Here is a 23,343-nt window from a genome sequence, read left to right as displayed (position 1 = left end):
GAACAGGCGCAATTACCCCTCCTGCTGCGCTTTCTCTCACATATCCCCCCTCCGGAACAGCGACAGTGGCGGAATCTTTTGGCGACCACCAAACACACCATTTTGGTATGGGACAAGGTGTTGAAACAGAAGAGGATCCCGACGGGGCTCAGCCCCCTCTCCCCGGTGTTTATGAACCCGACCTTCTCACCTGGCCGGTCTCCCTGGAATTTTAAGTCCTGGATTGCAGGAGGCCTAGAGACCCTGGGACAACTTTTTGAAGGGGGCCAACCCTGCACCTTTGAACGATGCAAAGAACTCTTTAGGATCCAGGAACAGGATAGATTCACATATACCCAGCTGCGCCACTGGTGCACCCATCCACAGACTCGTCAGGCAGCTACTCGTACCCCCACAGCCATCGAATTGACCCTTAATGAGCTCCCGCCCTGAGGGAGAATCTCCACTCTATATAAACGCCTCCAAACGGATTTCTTAACCTCCAAGACTCGGTACATGGCCCTATGGGAGGCGGACCTGGCCGTCCGATTGAAGACCAACAGTGGGTTGACATCTGGTCCCGGGCTCACACCTCCTCTTCATGCGTCACAAACAGAGAGTGCGCCTACAAGATCCTCCTCCGTTGGTACTACCCTCCCCTAAGACTTCATCACATGAACCCCACACTCGACCCACAATGCTGGAGACAATGCAGCCAAATAGGCTCCTTCTTCCACATGTGGTGGTCCTGTCCCAAGGCTCAAGCCTTTTGGAAACAATGCCTGGCGACGATAGCAGACATCACTCAGGTGCGACTGCCCTTGGCCCCCAAACCTATTGTCCTTGGAGCACCGATCCCCGGGATCTACCCAAGGTCTGGTCCTAAGGCCAAACTATTATCCCAATGCTTACTTGCGGCAGGAACGTGATAGCCCGCACCTGGAAAATGACGGAAGGCCCGCCCATGCATTTCTGGTGGATGAAAGTCTGGGACATCCTGATCGCCGAGAAGGTGACGGCTGCCGGGGCAGGCACTTTACATCGTTTTCACAACATCTGGGGTCCGGTATTGGATTTTGACCAAAGGTTCCCGGCCCTGACATTCAAGCCCCAATTGGCTAGGAGAACTATTCAGGATGGAGATCCCCAGTGGGGACGTGAAGACGGAACTTGAGACCGGAGGGTGGTATTACTTTATGCTTCATGTCGCAAGTGATTAAGCTTTGTATTGTCATAACCTGCCTGTTTAAAATAAATATGTTTAAAAAAAAAAGAAACAATAACATGTTTTCTCCAAATGATTCCTCGTAGCTGGTTTTTAGGACTTCTTGCATTCTGAGATGAATTAAAGCCAACATGAGGTTGGACACCATGCTTACTTCATCTATCAGGAGCACTTTACTTTGTTTTAGAATTCTGCGTACCTCAGCGGCAGCCTCTGCTGACAATTTGTAGTATTCTAATTTGTGTTGGTGTTCTACGAGGAGGAGTAGTAGTTGGTTTAAAGGGACACCACCTATCAGGTAACTAGCTAAACCTGTGGGGGCTGTTAATACAGCCGAAAGGTTATTGTTTGTTAGGTTTTGTAGACATTGGTGATTATTTTAATTAGGAATGTTTGTCAGAACTAGCTTCACCACTTACATACAGGAGCAGAGGTTTGTAATTTTTACATGTACAGGTTTTACTTTCATGATTAAAACCATGATCAATTTCTTGAGTGATTTCCATATAAATGGCGTGTTGTTCATCATTTAGCTGAGATTCCAGAACTAACAAGTTTCCTTAGATTTTTAATATTGATACATGGTATTTTCTACCTCAGCCATGGCTATTTATGCTTCATTTAGAATTCGTGGTTCTCCAAGTGTGTCTTGGCTTCCTGTCGGGAAGGTTGACTGCCCTCAGGAGTGTCTTTGTGTAGTTGAGCTTCATTTATTTCCTCTTGTTGGCGTTCATTGTCCAACATATCTTTGTGTTGTTTGAAATTGTCATTTTTTATACTGCTTTAATTTGTTTTAAATGCAGCTTTAATGAGTCTTCTGTTCTCCAAGGTTTAAAAAGTTGGAGTAGGGCCATGTAATACAGTTCTCTATGGTGTGGAGTTTAAAATGATATAATTACATGATTAATTAGACTCGGTTTAGTTAGCTTCACTATGCTTCCTTCACAAGTTGAAACTGAATAGTTGTCAGTTGTCTCATTTGATGTGCTATTGTTTTTATAGGTGTAGTTTTGGTCAATGTTGTAGAGACACATTTTTCCAAAGTAGTACTTCTGTTTGGGTAGTATGTGTCAAGTAAATCTTGTTTTAAAATTTCCTGGCTGTTGGGATCATCTGTGGCTATGTTTTCTATCTCTTGGTAGGATTTTAGTACTCTTTTTCGGGATGAGAGGCTAGCCCAATGTTCAGCCAAACAATGTGCTCAGATTTGCCCTATAAGGCTGTACCTGTTAAACGGTTATTAAATGGTCTGCAGCTTCATAGGACCTGCATTCTCTATGGAAGAGCATTTTTATACCAAAGTTGTACAATTTCTTTGATAGTGTTTTGTCAGATGATATGTCATGGCAGAGGTCCTTTAGCTCTGTTTTCTCATCTTTGGAGAGATAGGCTGTGACATATGTTGCGATTGCAGTGGAATTGTCTGCAATGTATTGTTTGTCTATGTGTGCATTCCACAACAGTGCAATTAATGCATTGTAATCATTGATGTACCTGGATGCTTCCTCCCTTTTAAAATTGTATGTATTATAAGGGGATTTGCCTTTTACGCTGTGTCTAACAAAAAACATCAAGCTATTTGTTTGTTTTTTTTGCACACTGGTCTAGGGAAGCCAAAGTGACATTTGGTATAGTATTTCCCTTTGTTTTTATATCTCTGTCAGCAGTATTTGCCACATTTATGTTTATGGAAGCATAACACTTGTGTATGTAGGTCACTTTGTGTGGTTTCTGAAGGGTTATAACAGGTAATGGGCCTCATTCCGAGGTCGGCGGTAAGTCTCGGAATTTACCGGCATGGCGGAAAGAGCGAGTCCGATCTGGTACCACGCCGCTATTTACAGGCTATTCCGACCTCGCGGGCACGAGCTTTCCGTTATGCCGGTAAATACCCTGGCGGCATACCGCTAAAGGCCCCGTTTAACCCCCTACCGGCATGAAGCGAGACGTACTTACCAACACCGCCATCAAAGCCTTGCAGACCGTAATTAGCGGTGACCGTAATTTACGATAACCATAAATTACGGTCACCGCTAATTTACGGATACGGAAATTACATCATCGCACAGGAACGGGAAGGAGCGCGGCGGCCATCTTTAAAAACACAATCCATTGCCATCCTCTCCAGGCAGCAACCTTGGGACGAACCTGAACCTTGGAAAAGGCCCACACTACCTCCAGCCATGCCCAAAGCACCTAAGAAGTCAGAGGACCGCCTCCGCAAGCAGCGCTTCAGCCCTGAGGAGCTTCAGGCCATGGTGGGCCACCTGGAGGAACACGCAGATGTCGTGTTCAGTAGCGGCATGCGCAGAGAGGCAGTGGCCCGGAAAAAACAAACATGGGCAGAACTTGCCCAAAGGGTGAGCGCGGTAGGCACCACCACACGCACCCCCAGGGACTGCCGCAAAAGGTGGGACGATTTGCGTTTGAGGGTGCGGAGCATCCTCTCAACCAATCGCAGCCAGGCACTGCAAACTGGAGGTGGACCAAGCTCACCATTGAAACTAGCACCATGGGAGGAGACATGCGCTGCATTGATCGGCACAGAAGCAATCAAGGGCGTCGGAGAAATGGAGTGTGGGGCTCCGTCGTCCGCTGATGCAGGTGAGTGTCCAAAGTCAACACCGCCAATGGCAAATGCATGCTGAATACACCTCCAAGCCCCGTCCAATGCACCCTGTCATACTGCGCTCCACCCATTCTGATAATGGCAAGACAACTGCCACCAAGGGACAAGTGCCACCACATAATGCCCACCAACCATAGTGCAGTAACTGGCACATCCCAATAAGCACACTGTGCAGCAGGCTTGGCAGTGTGCGAGTCAGACTGCACATGACCAGGCCAGGATTAGTGACTCCCACACCTGCGTACATATCCGACACATGCGTACAATCCAGTGATGGAGTAACGGCCAAAATGCCACCAACCCAAAATGACTGATATGTGAATGCTGCCATAAATGACATTAGCGTCCCACACAACCACTCATGTTGTACCTTTGTTCTACACCCACAGGCAGTGAGCATGAGGGCGATGAGCCAGAGAGAAGCCGTCCCACCACATCCAGTGCCAAAGGCAGGGACCAACGTGTACTGGCCAGGAAGGGCCAAACCACCACAGCACCTCAGAGGCACATTGAGGTTGCACCACCCCCATCCCTCACTGCACCTGCAAATATCGCCACACCACGGTCTGAGGATTCCAGCATCTCTGGGGAGGTGGCAGTCACGGCCCCTCTGCAAATCGTGGACAGCCCCTTGTCAATTTGTGGAGGAGGAATACTACCCCACTGTACACACCCCCGAGCCCTGCAATGTCCCCCAGGTGTCATGCAGTGACACAGAGGAGGGTGACACACCAGTGTGAAGTGCACGTGGAGATGCACCGGGAGACGCAGATCCCGCGCCCAGTACCCCATTTGAGGCCCTGTCAGGGCATGCTGCCCCAATCCCCTGCAGGGATGATACGCCATCCCAGGATGCACTAGGTGCAGGACAGCTCACTGCCCTCATTACCGAGTTCAATGAGCAATATTGCCAGGGCAGGTTGGAGTTGGACACATTGCAGACACCCTTGTGGCAGCACATCCCATCCATGTGACTCGGCAGGAGGACACCCCCTCAACCAGTCGCCCCACCCCGGCAAGCCCGGTGCGCCGTTCGCTGCGTTCCCAGCGGCGCAGGAACATGCCCCCCCGGGCCCTGGGAGCATGGATGAATAGGCAATGCTGGCACCTGTGGACTCATTGTGCTACACGGGACTAGTGTTGCGGAGTTGGGGGGAGGGGGGTGAGGGTGTGTATGGGAGTTGGGGGGAGGGGGGTGAGGGTGTGTATGGGAGTTGGGGGGGTGAGGGTGTGTATGGGAGTGGGGGGGTGAGGGTGTGTATGGGAGTCGGGAGGGGGGGTGAGGGTGTGTATGGGAGTCGGGGGGAGGGGGGTGAGGGTGTGTATGGGAGTTGGGGGAGGGGGGTGAGGGTGTGTATGGGAGTTGGGGGAGGGGGGTGAGGGTGGTGGTGGTGTTGTTCACGTTGGAACCTATTAATACAATACACAGGTTGTGCATACAAATATCAGAGTGGACATTGTTCAATGTGCATGTGTCTTCTAATGACTCACAGTACATGGTGTACATGTATTCCCATAAACAGTGCCCGATGCCCTGTCATCCTGATACCCTCAGCTGGCTTGAGTGTCAGTAATATTGTCCAATCAATGATTGCCACACGGCACATCCCTCCTGTGCATCTGCACCGTGATGCTGTCCTGCCAAATCTTACTCCACCCCCTCATCATCATCTGGTGGTAGCAGTTCCAGGTCAGGGGGCAGTGGCACGTTCCGACGGATGCACGTATTGTGCAGCTTTACACATGCCGTGGTGATCCTGACAACCTTCACGTGGCTGTTGATGAGTGCTCCACAAGAACGGCTGTGGCAACAAAATGTTGCCTTCAACAGGCCAAATGTCTGCTCTATGGCCACCCGTGTACGGGTATGGGCTCGTTTGTAGTCCTCCTCATGCCTGTTCTGTGGGTTGCGGATACCGGTCATGAGCCACGGCTTCCAAGGGTAGCCACCATCACCTGCATTGAAGGGGGATGAAGGTAAGTGTTTGTACATTGATGGTGGGGACATGTAGCAGTCTTGCATGGCAGCTGGTGATACCTGGCCATACACACATGTCCCTGGTTGCATCAACCCCATCCATGGCCCGGCTATGTGTCCTGTGCCATGGAATGATGGAGGGGGTAGCTTATTCCAGATGGCTCATGGCGTGCACCCACATCTTGTTGCACGTGCACCGTATATGCGTGCAGCAGTGTTGGCCTGAATTCATTGATGTGTTGGGTTCTGCGTGAATTTGTGGCAGGGGGTGTTGACTGTAGTCAGTAGCATACTTGTCTTGCTGCACTGATCAGTACCATGGTGACTTGCACCACTGCTATGGGTGTGCACTGGCGTCGACATTCCCTCGCAGGTCTAGTGTGCACCCCCCCTTTCCCACCAAGTTGGGGTATGCATCCACCCCAATCATGGCACCAATGCGCTGCCATGGCTCAATCAGGTGACTCACCAGGCAGCCAGGCACGTTGTCCAGCATGTTGCTCCATCTAGCGTGGTAGCGTGGGTTTGCGCAGGACCAGGGGTCCATGTCTTGATCGGGGGTATTGGCCACCACAATTTGTGATGTCTTTAATGGCATTTCATACCATCTGGACGTCAATGGAGTGGTATTGTTTGCAGTTGCGATACGCCACCACCATTGCATGTGTGCAGTTCAATTCCATGTGGGTGCAGTCGAGGACACCTATGCCATTTGGCATGCCTGCCAGTGCATGGTAGGCAACTTATGTATCCAATATCTCCTGGGGTGTCCTGGGTAGGGATGTGTAGTCCCTTGTGTGTTTCAGGATAGCATCCGGCACTTGGTTGAGTATCTGTGGAAATATGGCCTGTGGTATGCCATGCATGTGCCCCACTGTATGCTGCTATGTGCCTGTGGCAAGGGAGTTGGGTGCAGACACTACCTTGAGTACAGGGGGTTTTGCAGTGTGTACTTCTATGAGGCTCACTATGTCGTCATGTGTCAGGTCCACTATGGTGGTGAGGGTGTCCCGGTGAGGGCGGTACAGGGTGTGGATCTGCTCTGGTGTGAGGTTGAAGGATGAGGCCCTGATGCGAGTGATTGGGGGCTGCCGGCGTGGTAATGGTGGCTGCGCTGGTGGGGCATGCCGGGCCTGTCGCACCCTCCTTCTCCTCCTGTGTATCCTCTGTGGTGGTGGCTGTGGTGGTTGTTGTTGCTGTTGTTGTGGTTGCTGCCTTGCATGCAGGGCCTCCGGCTCCGGTAATGCTGCTACAACTGGTGTCTTCTTGGTGTGGGAGGGGGTGTGGTGGGTGGGTGGGCTCCTTTTGGGCTGTGTCAGACTGCATTGAGTCCACCTGTGCTGATTGTGTGCACCTGTGGGTCTAGGAACCACTGCTCAGGGTTCTTTGCTCCTTCTCTGAGATGCCTGTATGTACTCCATGCCGGTAAGGTACTTTACGGCCTTGGGGATGCCGTAATTTACGTGTGGTCCTTACTTGGAATCAGCTCCGGTTAACGTCATGCCGTAAATTACGGCATGGAGGGTCACGCGTGCTACCATAGACCGTAAATTACGGCACAGTATTTTACGGTGCCGTAATTTACAGTCTGAGGGGTCGGAATGGCATGGAGCGGAAAACCATGCCGGTAAAGTGTTACCGGCATGGTTTGGAACTTAGCTCCAACCTCGGAATGACCCCCAATGTATTTTTCAATAAATTGTAAAACAATGGTGTCAGAATCATGGACACATTTTGGAACATCTTTTATCCGCAAAAGCATGTGGATGTGTGGTGCTCCTCTGGATTGATATTCTTTTCTCCAAAATAAGTGTTGTACTTCTCCGAGTGGAGGTGTAGTTTCATTGCAGATAAAATGCAGCATGGCTATGAATCGATGATGAAAGTACCTTGATCCATTTACAGGGTCAAGAGGACAGAGTTATGCTGGTGTTTTTCTGTCTATTCCATCTTTATTTTGGTTTGCAGTGCGTAAGAAGTCGTGCAAGTCATCCCATGCATATTCTGCACAACTTAAAGTAACAAACCATGTGGATGGGTCTAGTTTCCTTAGCATGCAACATACTTCAGCGTGACATCAGAACCAGTATTGTTTTGCACCACGCATGTTTGGCCTCAAAACTTCATCTTTGTCTTTTATTTTTTAAAGCAATTGGGTAACGGATATGTTCAAAAAGGTAGAGCCTGTTTTTAATGTGTGTGCAACTCCATAACATAGAGTTGCTAGTTCACTTTCGAAGAAGAGGTGGAAAATGTATTCGACATATTTCCTGAATCTCGGGTCTTTAGAATACATTTGTAAAGAGCGATATTCTGATGCACTAATTTGTGTGGACCTTTCATCATATTGGCCTCCTTTTCCTGTTGGAAAGAGTAAAGGAAAAGAACGTATTCTACACTTTTTCCCCATATGCTCATTGGGGATCCTTTGGCTTGATGCATTTGATATGTTTCTAATGCATCGTTAATTGTGTCTTTGGAGTGCAGTGGGTGAATGGTATAATGGTCTAAAATGTTGGCTGCTGTAACAGGACCTACACGTTCAAATTGGTCAGTTTCTGGTTAATAATGTGGATGGTTTGTTTTAAGTTTTCTCCTATGTTTATATCTTTGTAGCATTCATTGTTTTCTTTTACATATTGTAGGGCTTGTCTAACGTTGCTTAAGACGACTAGTTCATACCACATTCTTTTGTCTTTTGTTAGCACACCATTAACTAGTATAATCAAAGATTGAACTATTGGCCGTTGTAATCCTAAAGCTTGAACATTTTCTTTTAGCCTTCAGGGTTGCAGATAGTTGCAGGCTCCAGTTCCTTCTCCCTACTCTAGCTGACCATTGTTTGGCCCAAAAGTTTTTTTCAAGTTCATTCCCCTGCCAACTCCACTCCTGAGGATATTCGATTCATTGTCTTGTTTTAACTTTCCATCCAGCCCCTATTGCAGAACAATAATACACAAGGAAGTGTACCCTTTTAAAACAAATGAATGAACAATGGATAAAATGCTAAACCCACCCTGGTGTCTTTATCTTTATTTATCAATTTCCTTCAGGGACCAAGCCATGTAGTTCTCATTAGCCAGACCCAAATTGGACCAGTGGCTACATGTCAGTACCTGAATTATAGGAACTGGTTTCAGGGTATTCTTTGGAGATCACTGCAGGATGCCAAAGCTTGGAACCAGGTAAGAGTCAACTGCCCCAGTCTCCACGTAGGGATACTGTTGGGTAGGTCCGCTCCCCCGGTCCTTATCTGGAAAACTGGCTGATGCTAGAATACTGTTCTGCACCATTTTATGTGATTTTCTCTCCAGAATGAAATAAAATATAAGAGAAATGCAACTGTAATATTTACAAAGGTTAAAGAACACCCTGCTTCCCCATAGTTACTCTGTACATCTAATACTCACATTTGTCAATTAAGGGTGGGCCGTAAGAAGAACAGCATAACATGATTTCAGTATTCTTATGACATGGAAGATCTTGGATGACATGGAAAGGGGATGTGACTGAATGCAAAGATGAATTGAACCTAAGCTGTATGCTAAGGATACATCAATAGCCTTAGACCTGGAGAGGGGTTCTCTCTATGAGATTCACAGGAATCTCCTGCTTGCCCTAACTATATTAGTATGGTAGGCCAAAAGAAGGACACAGACTCATATTAGCCATTTCACTGGTGGTTTTTATTAAACGAAAGCCTCTCTTTCCCTATTCTACAAGGCATCCCTACCTAACAAAACTAGCTAAGGTGCTCGTATAAATGAAAAACGTCCACCACCAGACTGTAACCAACATGGCCCTACCACTATTTGTAACAACTAAAACATCATGAGAATTTCTCCCTTCTCCTAGGGTGTATGGACTTCTGATCAGCCACTTCTCAATATATGATCTTCAGATAGTCTATACCAGGGGTCTCCAACCTTTACCTTAGCTAGAGCTACTTGTAGTGGAGGCCAACAGTGGAGAGCTACTAGCGGGCGATATCGGGGTGGGGATATTTATAAACCTCGGAATTTTTACCAATATTTTTTTGGCTCCATTATTTCCCCTCTTTAAACAGATGGAATAACAAATCCCTTCACGAATATATTAAGAACTTCAAAAACCTCTTTGTTGAATTATTATTTATTAGTAGCCGTCTCAAAAAGACAGATATTTGTTGGACTTCCACACAAATATCCTGTAATTTTTGTGCCCCTTCCTTTGCGTTTTATGCAGGCTTTCTACATGCTAGGCACACTATTGTTTTCCAAATGTGCATTTCACACTTGCATGTAAATATGTGCTCTGTAAAGCGCTTTGGATTAAGGCGCTACATAAATAACACATCATTATCATTATTTGTGTGCCCCTCTGTGTTTTAGCACAAGTTATATTTATAAAGATTTTAAATGCTTGTCAAACTGGTTAATCACAAATAAATGCTTCTGTTATGCTGACAGCAGTTTTTAGAAAATTAAACTGTGGGTTCATGGGTGCCAACTTTTGATTTTCACTACAGGGGCAGAAATATCCCCACCTCAGCCCTGAATATAAGCAAGCAACCAGCCCAACCCATACCCTGGCCAAACACATTGTATAGCACTTTTTTTTATAAGGCATTGCAAAAAGTCATACGATTAACAACCTGTAGTTTTGAATATATAACATCTCAGCATCGGTCTGTCAACCTGCTGAGCTACCCTGGTAGGCTTCTACTGTACAGGGTGTCTATGGATCGCTTAATGTACTAAAAGTGGGTGTACCTGTGTCATGGAAGTGATTTAAAGTGGAAATGTACAATGTGGAATTTGGAAAGAAGCCACATAAAAGAAATTGCACCATTTTTTAAATATTATTTTGAACATTTCCAGGTGAGTGGCAGTGCTACTGTGATATTTACATTGCGTGGTCACAATGATCCTGCCCCAGCCCCTCCAACATCTCTGGCAAACAAGAGCAGCTTGCTTAAGCAAGACTGTCGTGGGGGCGCACAAGGCCAACTGTGGTACTACAGGCGGACTGCAGAAGCATAACGTGATACTGACACTTGTCAGTGGATTTCTAAGCAGCTCCATGTGGCACAGCAGCCAAGATCCCCGCCCCCTATTGGGAGGACCAGGGTTCGGATCCGGAACACGGAAATAGCTGCAAAATGCACCATTAAATGATATAACTTAGGATAAAAGTTTATTTTTTGGTATCTTCAGCGCGGGCGACTGAAAAGGCTCAGGCGAGCTACTAGTCGCCCGCGATCGACTGTTTGGCGACCTCTGGTCTATACTGATTACTTTCATCAGTTCACACAGTTAATTGATTGTTGTCTTAGACTTTTGATTATTCTTTGGTCTACTTTTATAGGGATTGATCCTCTTCTCCTCCCATGGCCAACTTATTTCAGGAATATCTATTCCATCTGGGCTATTTCCTTGAAAATGTCATATTCTTTCTCTTGCTCTTTATCCCAATTTCTTTTTACAAGTTCCAGCTTGTTCTCAGCTTTCCTGTTTACAACCTGTTTTTTTACCTCACTTAGGCCTTCCTGGTATTCATTATTATGAATGGGATCATTCCCAGAATATTTCTCTTTCACTTCTCTTTGTACTAACTGTAGAACACTTTATTCTAGGCTATGACGAGTATCAGCATTCCAGTAATGATTCTCTTTCACTCTTGTTATGTTTTCTCTCTCGTGACTGTGATGAGTATGAGCATTCCAGTAGTTTCAATTACTCTCATTATATATCCTCTCTATTGACTGTGATGGGTATAACTATTCCAATAGCACTGGGTGTCATTCACTCCCGCGGGTCACCCATTATCTCTATTACCTTCCATTCTTCTCAGGGCGAACATCGGCAGGGTTTTCATTCATTAAGGATCTGCTTCTCCTCTTCCTAATTTAGCGTCTCTTACTCCTTCGCCAGCCTCTCTCCACTCCACTCGTCTGGAAAGGGAATCCAGTATCTCGGGTATTAGCTTGTCCCTAGCCAGCTGTATCCGGATAGTTTGATGTTGTTACTTGGACATCTGGCCCACCACTGTCATCCCATGGTCACGCCACCATTCTCTGCTTCTCTCTCTCTCTCTTTGCTTTGGTACACCACGTGCCCAGCTTACACTCTTCTTGTTTCTTGGTTACTGACAGTACATGCCTGGCCCCTCTCGGTTTTTAGTGTCTGCGGGATGCTGCGTATCTTGCCTCAGCTTTGCTCTGATACCAGCGTCCCTGCTCTTTTGAAACTTTTGAAACTCACAGGCTCTTCCTTCATTTCCCCAGGCCCCCCCACCATTTTCTCTTTCTCTGGTGGGTTCTGTTCTCCTCCATACATCCTCTTCTTCGTCCCAGTGGAAGGGGAGTTAAAAAGGAGGTCTTTCATCTCGTGTTGGCCATAACACTTATTGACCTTTTCTTCACAAATCTTATCCTCATAAGGTTTAAAGGTGTTATTTTACAAGGTCCTCTAGAGAGTTCCTTTTGGGAAAGGAAGTCTCCACAGGGGAAGTCTCTCCTGGTGAGCTACCACTTGACTCTACCCTTAGGGAGGGTATTGCAGAGCATGATCACCTGCCTAGCCTGCCTAGCCTCACCGGGTGGGGCTACCCCTTGGGAGAAGGGATGAATGCCCACGATTCATCACACAACAGGCACCAGGACTCAGGACGCACACAACATTTCGGGATGCTACATGTTTGGGTGAGCTCATAAGCTCAGAGGCAAGTTGATTTCCTAACCGTTGGTCCCCCCTTAAGCCCTCCAAGTGACCCGTGTTTGTGCAGATGTTTTTGGTGGTATTCTCGGGGTAGAATGGGTGCATGTAAATTGGTTACAGGTTCCAAAGACCTGTCTTCAGGCCTGCCAACCTCATTCTAGCAGATAGTACAATTTTATACACTGCCACCTGGAATCCACAATTCTAGATATCACAGTCTTCTTCAGCTTCAATACCCACAGGAGGTGGCCTTGGGTATTATTTAGGGGAGGTCTGTGAGGTTCTGTATAACTGTAATAAAGGCACATGAAATATTGAATGTATCTTCATGGAAAAGAGCAGACATAGGGCCTCATTACGAGGTGGGCAGAATGGGATTAATGGCGACGGTAATGGTGCTGGCACCGTTAATCCCATCCCGCCTTATTACGAGGTTCCCTCGCGGGACCCGCTCTGGACGTCTGGTAGCGGGTCGGGCGAGGGGACCAGGGAGCTAACAACGAGCCTGTTATTAACGGGCCTGTTGTTAGCTCCCTCCCCATTCCCATTGAGCCCTATGGGAACTCGAATGGGAATGGGGAAGGACCGGGTCCAGGTTCCCTGAAGGAGGAAATACCGGGCCTTCCAAAGTCAGAATAGCCTGGTATTTCCCCATTCAGGGAACCCGGACCCGGACACGATTTACGATCCAAAGTCGTAATGAGGCCCATAGTTTGATTGCCACATAATTGATTAGCTTCTGAATAGTATATGGTCCTGTGTAGTGAATTTCTGAGAATTTATATGAGATACACCCGGAATACGTGTATACGTGGGGGACAACCAGACCTTTTGGTCAACCTTATACAAGGGTTCTTTACATCAGTGAAGTCAGTGGGGAACTGCATAATTTTTGGCATGTGCCTGACTTTGAAGGAGATTAGCCTGCATACATTTTTGTTCTGTCTGTATAGTCTTTGTCCATTCTTCTGCTGTGGGTACATTGGTTGTTTGTAGTGGTTCCAGAGGAAGGATTTTAGGGTTTTGTGCGCTGAGTCCATAGAAAGGTGAAACACCAGTAGCTGTATGGATGGTATTGTTATACCTGAATTCTGCCAAAGGAAGGAACGTACACCAGTCTTGTTCACGTTGACTACAATAACAGCGGAAATACTGGTCAAGATTTTGATGTACTCTTTCTCTTTGTCCATCACTGTGTGGGTGATATCCTGTGGATAGATGTTGATCTACTCCTAGATGCTTCTGTAAAGAGTTCCACAATGTTGACACATATTATGGCCCTTGGTCAGAAACTATAAAATCTGTTACACCATGGTATTTAGATATCTTGTGAAGGAATGTGTGTGCTAATTCAGCAGAAGTGGGCACTTGTTGCATAGGTTTAAATTGAGTTAGTTTCATTAAGGAATCCACTACAGTCCAAATGGTGTTGTGTCCATTGGCTTTGAGAAGATCAGTTACAAATGATGGAGTCCCATGGACGAGGGAGTACAGGTAGAGGTCTGAGAAGACCACTAGGGCATTGTCGCAAGCTTTCAGATTGGTTTACATATTCCTTAACACCCAGAATAAGGTCTATTCAACAGGCATGTCGTTGTACTATATCTAAGGTTTTTCATTGTCCATAATGTCCCGCTAAGGGACTATCATGACACCTTTCCAAGATTTGGCGTTGTTCATTTTTGTTGGGAATCCATAGTAGTTTCTCTCTAAATAAAATTTATTTCTGCATGTTGTGGGTCTTGAAAGAACTGCAGAATCCCATCCTTTTGGTATGACGTTCGTACAGAATCCAAGAACTGCAAGGTGGATGGGCATAATGCAAGTATCATTTTCTCAGGTAGCAACAAAAGAAAGACCTGGCTCATATTTGGGTGTCAGTTATCAAGTAACTGTGTGACATAGCTTTAGTGCTTTGTTCTCCCGATTTGTATGTGATTATGAAATCAAAATGACTGAAGAAATATACCCACCTTGACTGCTTTTGGTTAGTGCTGCAGGCTGTTTTGAGGAGTCCAAGATTTCGGTGATCCGTATCTGCGGTAATTTGACATTGATCCCCTTCCAAATAGTGTCTCCAGGCAATAAAAGCATTTTTGATGGCTAGTAACTCTTTGTTGAATATAGTATAGTTATTTTTTGATTCTTGCATTATCATTTTGAGATAAAACTGCTCTTAAGGCATGGTTGGAGGCATTGGTGTCTATGACAAAAGGTGAGGTGGCTTTTGGTAAAAGTAGGACTGGAACTGAGGAGAAGGCTTGTTTGAGGTTCTGAAAGACCTCATCTGCTTCCGATTTCCAAAAGTACTTCACATCTTTTTCGAGGAGTCGTGTCAAAGGAAGCGCTATTTTGGATTACTATGATATAAACCTCTGATAGTAATTGGCGAACCCTAAGAATCTCTGCAGTTCCTTCATTGTTTGGAGAATCGTCCAATATAGTACAGCCTAAACCTTTTCTTTGTACACATCCATGTCTACCCTAGTTGGGGATAACACATGTCCTAGAAAGACTACAGTGTCTTGGTGAAACGCACATATTTTAACCTTTGCGTATACATTTTGCTTTTATTTTGTTCCTGAGTCAAGATAATACCTCTTGTGCCTTTTAAACATGTTGGGGGGAGGCCACCAGGGGGCGCAGGCAAGATGGCTGCCTGATTCGTATGCTCCCTGCAAGGCCCTGGGAGACTTGCGGAGTTAACCCATCAAATGAACCGTGACCCCCTGCTAACTGTGAAATTAGGGCGCGGGTGCCCATGAGGAGTCTGTGAGACTTTGAGGGACATCTGGAGGTGCCCCCAGACCGGAGTTATCCGAACGCAAACAGTGGGACTCCCCTTCCCCCATGCGGCCTTGAAGCGTCTACTGGCCGAGGAACATCGAGCTGCCTGCCGCCCCAGCTGAGGAGAAGTCCAGTGCCCCATCCGGGCCACATTCCTGTCCGCCGGCGAGCCCTCGGACACTGTGTTGAGGAGCCAAGCCTTCCGAGGGCCCCTGGCACAAAGGGGACCTGTGGCGGGGATCCGCCCGCTCCACACCACCAACAGAGTCAAATGACTTGAGGCAGCGCCTGGAGGGGCGGCGATAGCGGAGTCGTTGTCAGGGGCGGTGGGCGGAGACGCTGTGCAGCCCCCCGCACACCTGGGGCTCCACATCAAAGGGGAGTCGGCGGCGCTGCCCCCCCGCCCTCTCACTCCCATTGGAGGATCTTTTCATCGGCCTGGGCTGACGCAGGAGCGCACCCGGGCCCCCTTCCCCCAGCCTTCCCTGCCCGTGTTGGTGCCCCTGTGCATGGCAGGGGCCGCGTGGAGCAGGTGCTGCGGATGCCCGACGGGCGCAGTGGCCCCCGGTGGACAGCCCTGAGAGGGGTGGCGGACATACCCCCCAAAAACAGTTGGGGCACCTGAATCACTGGGGACACCATCCCCACCCTCACGGCCTCAGCAACAGGCCTAGGACGTTGCGGGAGCACGCCCGGGCCCCCTCATCCTTCTCTTGCTCCACCCCCACAACGAGGATCTCTTGATCTCCTGGAGAGCTGGCCACACCACTGGAGAAGGCAACAAGCCTGGCCTCCCTATCACGAGGCTAATTCAGGTGGCCCAGAGCTGGGAGTCTTTACCCCAGAGCCCCGCCACATCACTGAGGAGGAGCCCCAACTGTCCACATACACACTGGAACTCAGGTGAGCACTCAGAGGACTGCTATCCCGGTGGATCCCCACCTGGGTCCATGCTACAGTTGGGCCCTGGCAGGGAGTGATAGCCAGCCATAGGAGAGGTGCACGAGCGTTCCCCTCGAGACACCGCCCCCCCTCATTGTATTGCAGGGACACGTGAAAGGCATATAGAGAGGGGACGCATTGAGGGGAGTACCCCGATCTCAGACTCAGGGGTACCAGCAAGGAACCACCTGGATGCCCAAGGGGAGTTCCAAGGAAGGCACCTGAATACCCCCAGGGTACCAACCTACACTCAATACACTTCCGGTGATCGAGCCGGGGAGAACAAAGGAGCAGCACACGGAGGTGGTGGCGAGCAGGGGGTCAGGAGCTGGCGGGCTTCCCAGAACGTGTGAAGAAAGCCCTACAGATCGTTTCATCACAAAGCCGTAGAGACAAGCCACAGTGACATCGGGGCAACAAATCCTGGAACTGGGGGGACACCATCGGGCACACCTCGGAATCAGAACAACCTAGGGAGACCGGCGTCTCATGAGTTGGAAGGAGACCCTTGCAAACTACCAATTCAAACCAAGGCATCTAGAGATAGAAACTGGACCCTCTTCCACCCGACCCCAGACATGAATACCATCCAGAGTAATATCCAAACGATTCTCGAGGAAATCAGAGGGTTGAGAACAGACATGGGTGCCAAGCTGGACGACCTCACAGCCAAGGTCCCCACACTTGAGGACCGGGTGGAGGGGGTAGAAAATAACCAAGCATCTACAGATCTCCTTGAGACACAAATGGAAACAAGGTTCAGGGAGATCCAACGCCGAGAGGAGGACCTCCGCCTCAGGGTTGATGACATGGAAAATTGCGAAAGAAGAAACAACTTGAGGATTTTCAGCCTGGCAGAACCGGAGGGGGACAGCCAGGTGGGCCTGGAGGGCAAAATACAGGACATCCTTATATTCTGGAGAAACGGTCCTGGTCGATAGAGTTCACCGGGTCGGCAGGGGAGGAAGGGGCCCGCGCTCGCTGTTAGCGAGATTCAACTACTTTAGAGACAAAGCCAGGATTTTGGAAAGGGCAAGGAACCTGAGAGACATACAATATGGAAACTCCAGGGTGACAATCTTCCAGGACCTCTCAGCCCTCACACTCCAGATGAGGAAAAGATGTGGAGCCATCACCAGATGGCTACAGAAGAAAGGGGTCCGATATCGTTGGGGGCACCCATTCCACCTGGCGTTTGAATGGCAATGTGAGAAATACAAGATTGTAACGGAGGAGGGCATCCAGAGAGCCACTGGAGACTTGCTCGGGGACCTTCCAGGAACGTCCAGGGAACAGAGTGGAGGCAACAGGGATCTCGACCGAGCCCCATGGGGCCCTGATCTAACCCAGGGGAAGCTCAAGGTGAAGGGCACTCGGAAGTTCCAGAAAACTAGGCACCCTCCAGCAGACCGCAGAGGGCCACCATGAACACACTGGAAATACCACAGAACCAGTCATTGCGACGAAGTCGCTCACACGACCCCCAGAGTGTTTCAATGACCGGGGAGAAGGAATGACGTGGGGGGAAATGCATGTTAGCTTATGTTCTCACCGTGGTTGGCGGGTTTCTGTTCAGAGGATATGGTTCAAAGTTGTAGAGTTGCATGGCTAGAGGCTTGTTTAGTATGGTCCCCTCTGTTGCACCCTTGAGAAGGGACGTGGCCTTCAGACCCATCCTGAGTGATATCCACCGGCGGGACTCGTAGTTCAGAAGGATGGGCCGCGTCCCATGGGAATGGGGCAGAGGACAGGTGAAGGGGGCCTTTATTGGGACCCCGAGGTTGGCTGAAAAGGGGGAAATATCTTTGACTACAGGGCTCAGGGAATGTTTCACATTATTGTATTTCCCGGGGCCAGGGTAGCAACCCTGGTGGTTCGTTGCTAGTTCCAACCCTTCTTGGGGTTACGGCGACGAACGCCTTACAAAATGGGTAACGAAACTAAGGTAGGTGGGGAGGGTCGGGAACAAGGCCAATGGGAACATCATGTCATGGATCTATGGGTTACATATAGGGATTGACCAAGGGAGACACACCGGAATCTTTAAGGCTCTGGGTAGCGACGATCATGGTTGAAGGCCGGATTGGTACGCTCAACGTTAAGGGCCTAAACTCGCAGAACAAGCGCTCTCTCACAAGAAATATGTTCCGCAAACAAAAATTACTAGTCCTCTTCTTACAAGAAACACATTATAGGAGGGGGGCTGAGTCGGCAATCAAAGGGAGGGAGATAGGCGGGAACTTTTGGGCCTCGCACAAATCCTCTAAAAAAAGAGGGGGTTGGCATCCTCCTTGGAAAATCGATGCACCTCACCGAGGTAGAGACTAAAAGGGGCTTTGGGGGCTGATTTCTAGGGATCAAGGGATTCTCCCAGGGAATGCGGATCACACTGGCCACCCTCTACGCACCCAACTTAGGTAAGGTCAAATTCATCCGCAGGGTACTGGAGGTCATGGACAAATGGGCAGAGGGGGCAATGATCCTGGGTGGGGATTTTAACCTCATCATGGATCCCCGATTGGATTGGTGGTCGGCAAAAGGGGCTGGGGTAAAGGAACTCACGAAGGATAACCTCACCTTGAGGGATCTCCTACAGGATCACTAATGGGTAGATATTTGTCGAAGGTTTCACCAAGCCCCCGGGGGGTACACATTTTTCTCCCCCCCACACCAAACATACACTAGAATCGACTTACTATTAGTGTCAGAGGGGGAGGGGGCATTGGAAGCCCATCAGCCGAATCAGTCACATGGTTCGATCATGAACTCCTAGTAACGGACTGGCGACTCCAGAACACCCCGAGGTCATACAGGTGGCAGTGTAATGACACCCTCCTGAGAGACCAGGTCTTCAAGGAATTCTTACAGAAAGAAATGGAGGCCTATTTTGTAACGAATGACACAGGTGCTACACCATTGGTCGCAGTTTGGGATGCGGCAAAGGCCACTTTCCGGGGCCTTCTCATTGCTGAGGGTGCAAGGAAGAAACGGGAGAGGGCACTGATCGAGACCAAACTCCGGGGGGAACTAGGGGCCATGAGAATGCAGCTCACTAAGGGGGACGTAGATCAGGAAACCATCCTGGGCGCAATGAGGGAAAAGAGGCAAGCCCTACATGCAGTTTTAATTGGTGAAGTGGGTAAGAAAATGAGGTACACTAAGCAGAGATACTACGAGAAGGGAGACGAAGTTGGGACCCTCCTGGCACCTAGATTGAGGGGGAACAGAGCTGATAGACGGGTTGAGGGCATCACGGCTGAGGCGGGTAACATCCAAATTAAAGCGGAACACGTAGTGGAGTCCTTCGCGGGGTTTTATAAGGAACTGTATGCGAAGCAGGAGGGTGTAACCATGGAGGCAGTCTGAAAATATCTCGAGGATCACCCCCTGCCCAGGCTCACCAAACCTGAGTGGGATGCCCTAGAAAGAGATACATCAGAGGAAGAGGTGGAGGGGGCTATCAAGCAACTCAGGTGGGTAAGGCCCCAGGGGGGGATGGATTCACGGCTGACTTCTTTAAACAGTACCAATCAGTCTTAATACAACCATTGGCCAAGCTATTCAACCAAATTAGGTCCCCGGACACCATCCCACCGACATTCCTGCAGGCCATGATTACGGTGATACCGAATCCTGGTAAAGACCCGATGGAGTGTGGTTCTTACAGACCCATTTCACTTTTGAATTTCGATGCAAAGATCTTTGCCAGGATCCTAGCTACGCGTCTCTAAAAGTGCTTACCCCGACTGGTCCACCCGGACCAGGTAGGTTTTGTGCTCAATAGGCAGGGGGCTGATAGCATGCGCAAAACCATTCATATACTGAGTTCGAGGGTGGTTAGAACGGAGGGCGCCCTTCTCCTGTCCTTGGATGCAGAGAAGGCGTTTGATAGGGTGGGCTGGCCCTTCATGGAGGGGATTCTCTCGTCCCTGGGGATGGGGCCAAAGTGGTGAGGGTGGATTTCTGCCCTCTATTCGGTCCCCTCTGCAAGGGTAGTGGTCAACGGTGGTGAGTCAGCAACGTTTCCCCTGGAAAGGGGCACGAGACAGGGGTGCCCCCTATCCCCCCTTATATATGCTTAAGTGATGGAGCCCTGGGCCATAGCCATCAGGGGGAACGAAAATATTAAAGGGGTGCAGATAGGGGATATGAATTGTAAGATGAGCTTATTCGCAGACAACGTCCTGCTTTATCTCACCAACCCATCCCAGTCGGTCCCCGAGGTACTGAGTAGTTTGGAGCGATATGGGGCCCTCTCAGGTTATAAGGTGAACTTGGGGAAGCCGGTCACGTTTGTGGCGGGGCAGCTCAATGTGACCGAGAGGCAATATGTTGAAGACCTCCCATTCTGTACACAGGTGGAGGGTCTCTGTCATCTGGGAGTCCAGCTCCCACAGAACCTCGCTGACCTCTTTTCCGCCAACTACCCACCGTTATGGTCGGCGATTAAACGTGACATCGAACGATGGGCAAAATCGGGCCTGTCATGGATAGCTCGCCTCAACTGAATCAAAATATTGATTCTCCCCAAATTTCTGTATTTGTTCCAGATGTTTCCGACCTCAATACCTAGGGCCCTTCCTCCTTGAGATTAGACAGGCCCTCCTGCGCTGCCTCTGGGCATGAAAATCCCATAGAATTGCCTATGATGTCCTGATAAGACCCAAGGATGAATGGGGGAGTGAATTTCCCAGACCTGGAGACATATTATAAAGCGTCTCAGTTGCGAATCCTGGTCGACCACTTTGTGATGGGCCCAAAGAAACAGTGGGTAGCATTGGACAATGAGCTTTTTGTCCCGGTTGCGCTTGATGAATGGCTGTGGGTTCCCAAGGCACGTATCCCAAGGCGGATCCTGAATCACCCGGTCCTGGGGGTACTGTGGACCATATGGAAAGAGGGGGGTTACCTTAGATGGCTCACGACGTGGCCCTCTCACTGAGCTGTATCTGGGCTCCACCACTCATGGATGGGATCGATGAGCCTTTGTCCTTTCAGCAGTGGTATGAGGCGGGTCTGGCCACGGCGGGACAGCTGTGGACAGACGGAATATTAATCTCTCTGGGTGATCTGAAGAAGGCCCTGGGTCTGGGTGACCTCTCCCCTTTTCGATATCTCCAGCTGAAAGGGGTCCTAACTGAAAATAAATGGGGGGATACACTCAGGAGGGACCTAACAGATTTCGAAAAAATTCCTGATCACGTACAAGGGAACTAAAGGGGTGATCTCTGGGCTATACATCCTTTTGTTACTATCCACCCCACGGGACCCCTCCCCCACCCAGGTGCAATAGGCTAGAGACCTAGGTGTCCCCATCACCGACAGGAGATGGACAAAAATGTGCAGGCAGGCCAATTGCTCAACAGCTGCCCCCCAATACCGCCATCAGGCACTGAAACTAATTAATAGTTGGCATTACCCCCCACAAAGGATCGCTACGATGTGTAAATGATATGACCCACACTGTTGGGAATGCCATACTGAAAGGGGTGATTATGTACATATTTGGTGGAAATGTCATGTGGTGCAGACTTACTGGAGTGAGGTCCTGTCCTGGATGAAGGAGGTGGGTGAATTGAAAGAACCCTATCCCCTTGGTTATTGTTGTTCGGTATTAAAGAGGGGGGAGGCCCGGAGGTAACCCGCAACCACTTGTTACAGGTCATGTTGGTGGCCGCCAGAAGTTGTTGGGAGCAGAAATGGAAGGCCGCCCGCCCCCCTGGGGAAAGACAGTGGGTCACCAAACTCGGGCTATATATGACATGGAATTCCTGACCCACCTAATTGATGAATCCAAAACTAACATTGAGGGTCTATGGCTCCCTTTCTTTGATAAATATGGGAGAGCTGGTTGAGGTCGATGAAACACTCACGAACAGTCCACTGGATCTGAAACTGACTTTGGAGTGCCTTAGCAGAGTTGTGGGGCCAGAGAGCAGGCCCAGCGTCTTGAGCACTTGTTTAATGTTTACCCTTTGTTTGTGTAGTATCATGACACATTGTGTTGGACCTGGGTTGTATTTGCAATAATCTTCATCCATGACGGGTTGTGGGTGGGGGGGAGGGGAAAAGATGTCGGGGGAAGGGAAGAAAGGTTGTTTTTTTTCAGATTATCATTGTGGTTACATTCTTGTTGGACCAATGTCATTACCTAAAACTTTAATAAAATCTAATTTTCAAAAAAATCATGTTGGGAATAGGTTTATGAGTAGGTTATAATATCATCTAAATATATAACAACAAAATGATCTAATATGTATTTGAAAACTACATTGAGAACGTATTGGAATGCTGCGGGGGCATTGCACATGTCCGAAAGGCATAAACAAATATTCATATTGCCTTCCTTTAGTACAGAAAGTGGTTTTCCACTCATCTCCCAGATGGATTCACACCAAAGTATACACCCCTCACAAATCAAGTTTAGAATACATTTGTGCTCCCTGGAGTTGTCATGTGAGGAGCCAGGAATGAGACACAGACACAGAGGATACATATTTTTGGTTATAAACTTTAATTAATAAAAGTGGGTTTGGAAAATGCCTCACTATCCCTATTCTAGGAAGAATTTCCCTACCTCAAACCAAAACTATGGAGTCTGTCCAGTGTCAAGATGTCCAAACAAAAGATCTGTCTTGTGTCCCGAATCCTATTCTGGCCCTTACACTCTAAATAAACTCTAAAGGTGTAAAAGGGGTTATTTCTTGACTTTTCCAAGTGCTCAAATGTTCAAGTTCACCACAAGAGTTCAAATCCAACAAAAAGGCTCTTGTCACGAATAATCGGTTCTTGACATTTCCAAGTGATCAAATGTACAAGTTCCACATAATAGTTCTAATTAAACAGAAATGATTTTCTCATGAACAATGCTCTTTATCTCAGGGTTTAGCTTCCTTTCCTAGGCTCCTTAATTTAACTTACAGCCGTTCAACACTTGTGGGGAATTGGGTCCCTTCCCCAAACATTCTCATCCTTCAATACTTTACACTTCTGTTATGGCTATGTCTTCTCCTAAGGACTTCCCCAATAGCTCATTGAACCAAGGACCTTTCCTTGTAAATCTTTATAATATTCCTAATATCAATCTCCACCTGGGAATACTTTT

General features: G+C 48.4%; 1 protein-coding gene across 1 annotated transcript in view; it reads left to right on the top strand.

Annotated features, from left to right (window-relative positions):
- C7QH13orf42 (chromosome 7q C13orf42 homolog) overlaps positions 1-23,343 on the top strand; it is a 333,157-nt gene that overhangs the window by 271,242 nt on the left and 38,572 nt on the right. The window lies entirely within an intron of this gene.

The sequence above is a fragment of the Ambystoma mexicanum genome, chromosome 7q (genome assembly GCF_040938575.1).
Source record: "Ambystoma mexicanum isolate Mex_15411 chromosome 7q, UKY_AmexF1_1, whole genome shotgun sequence".
Classification (NCBI taxonomy): domain Eukaryota; kingdom Metazoa; phylum Chordata; class Amphibia; order Caudata; family Ambystomatidae; genus Ambystoma; species Ambystoma mexicanum.
This window is presented reverse-complemented; position numbering and strand designations above follow the sequence as displayed.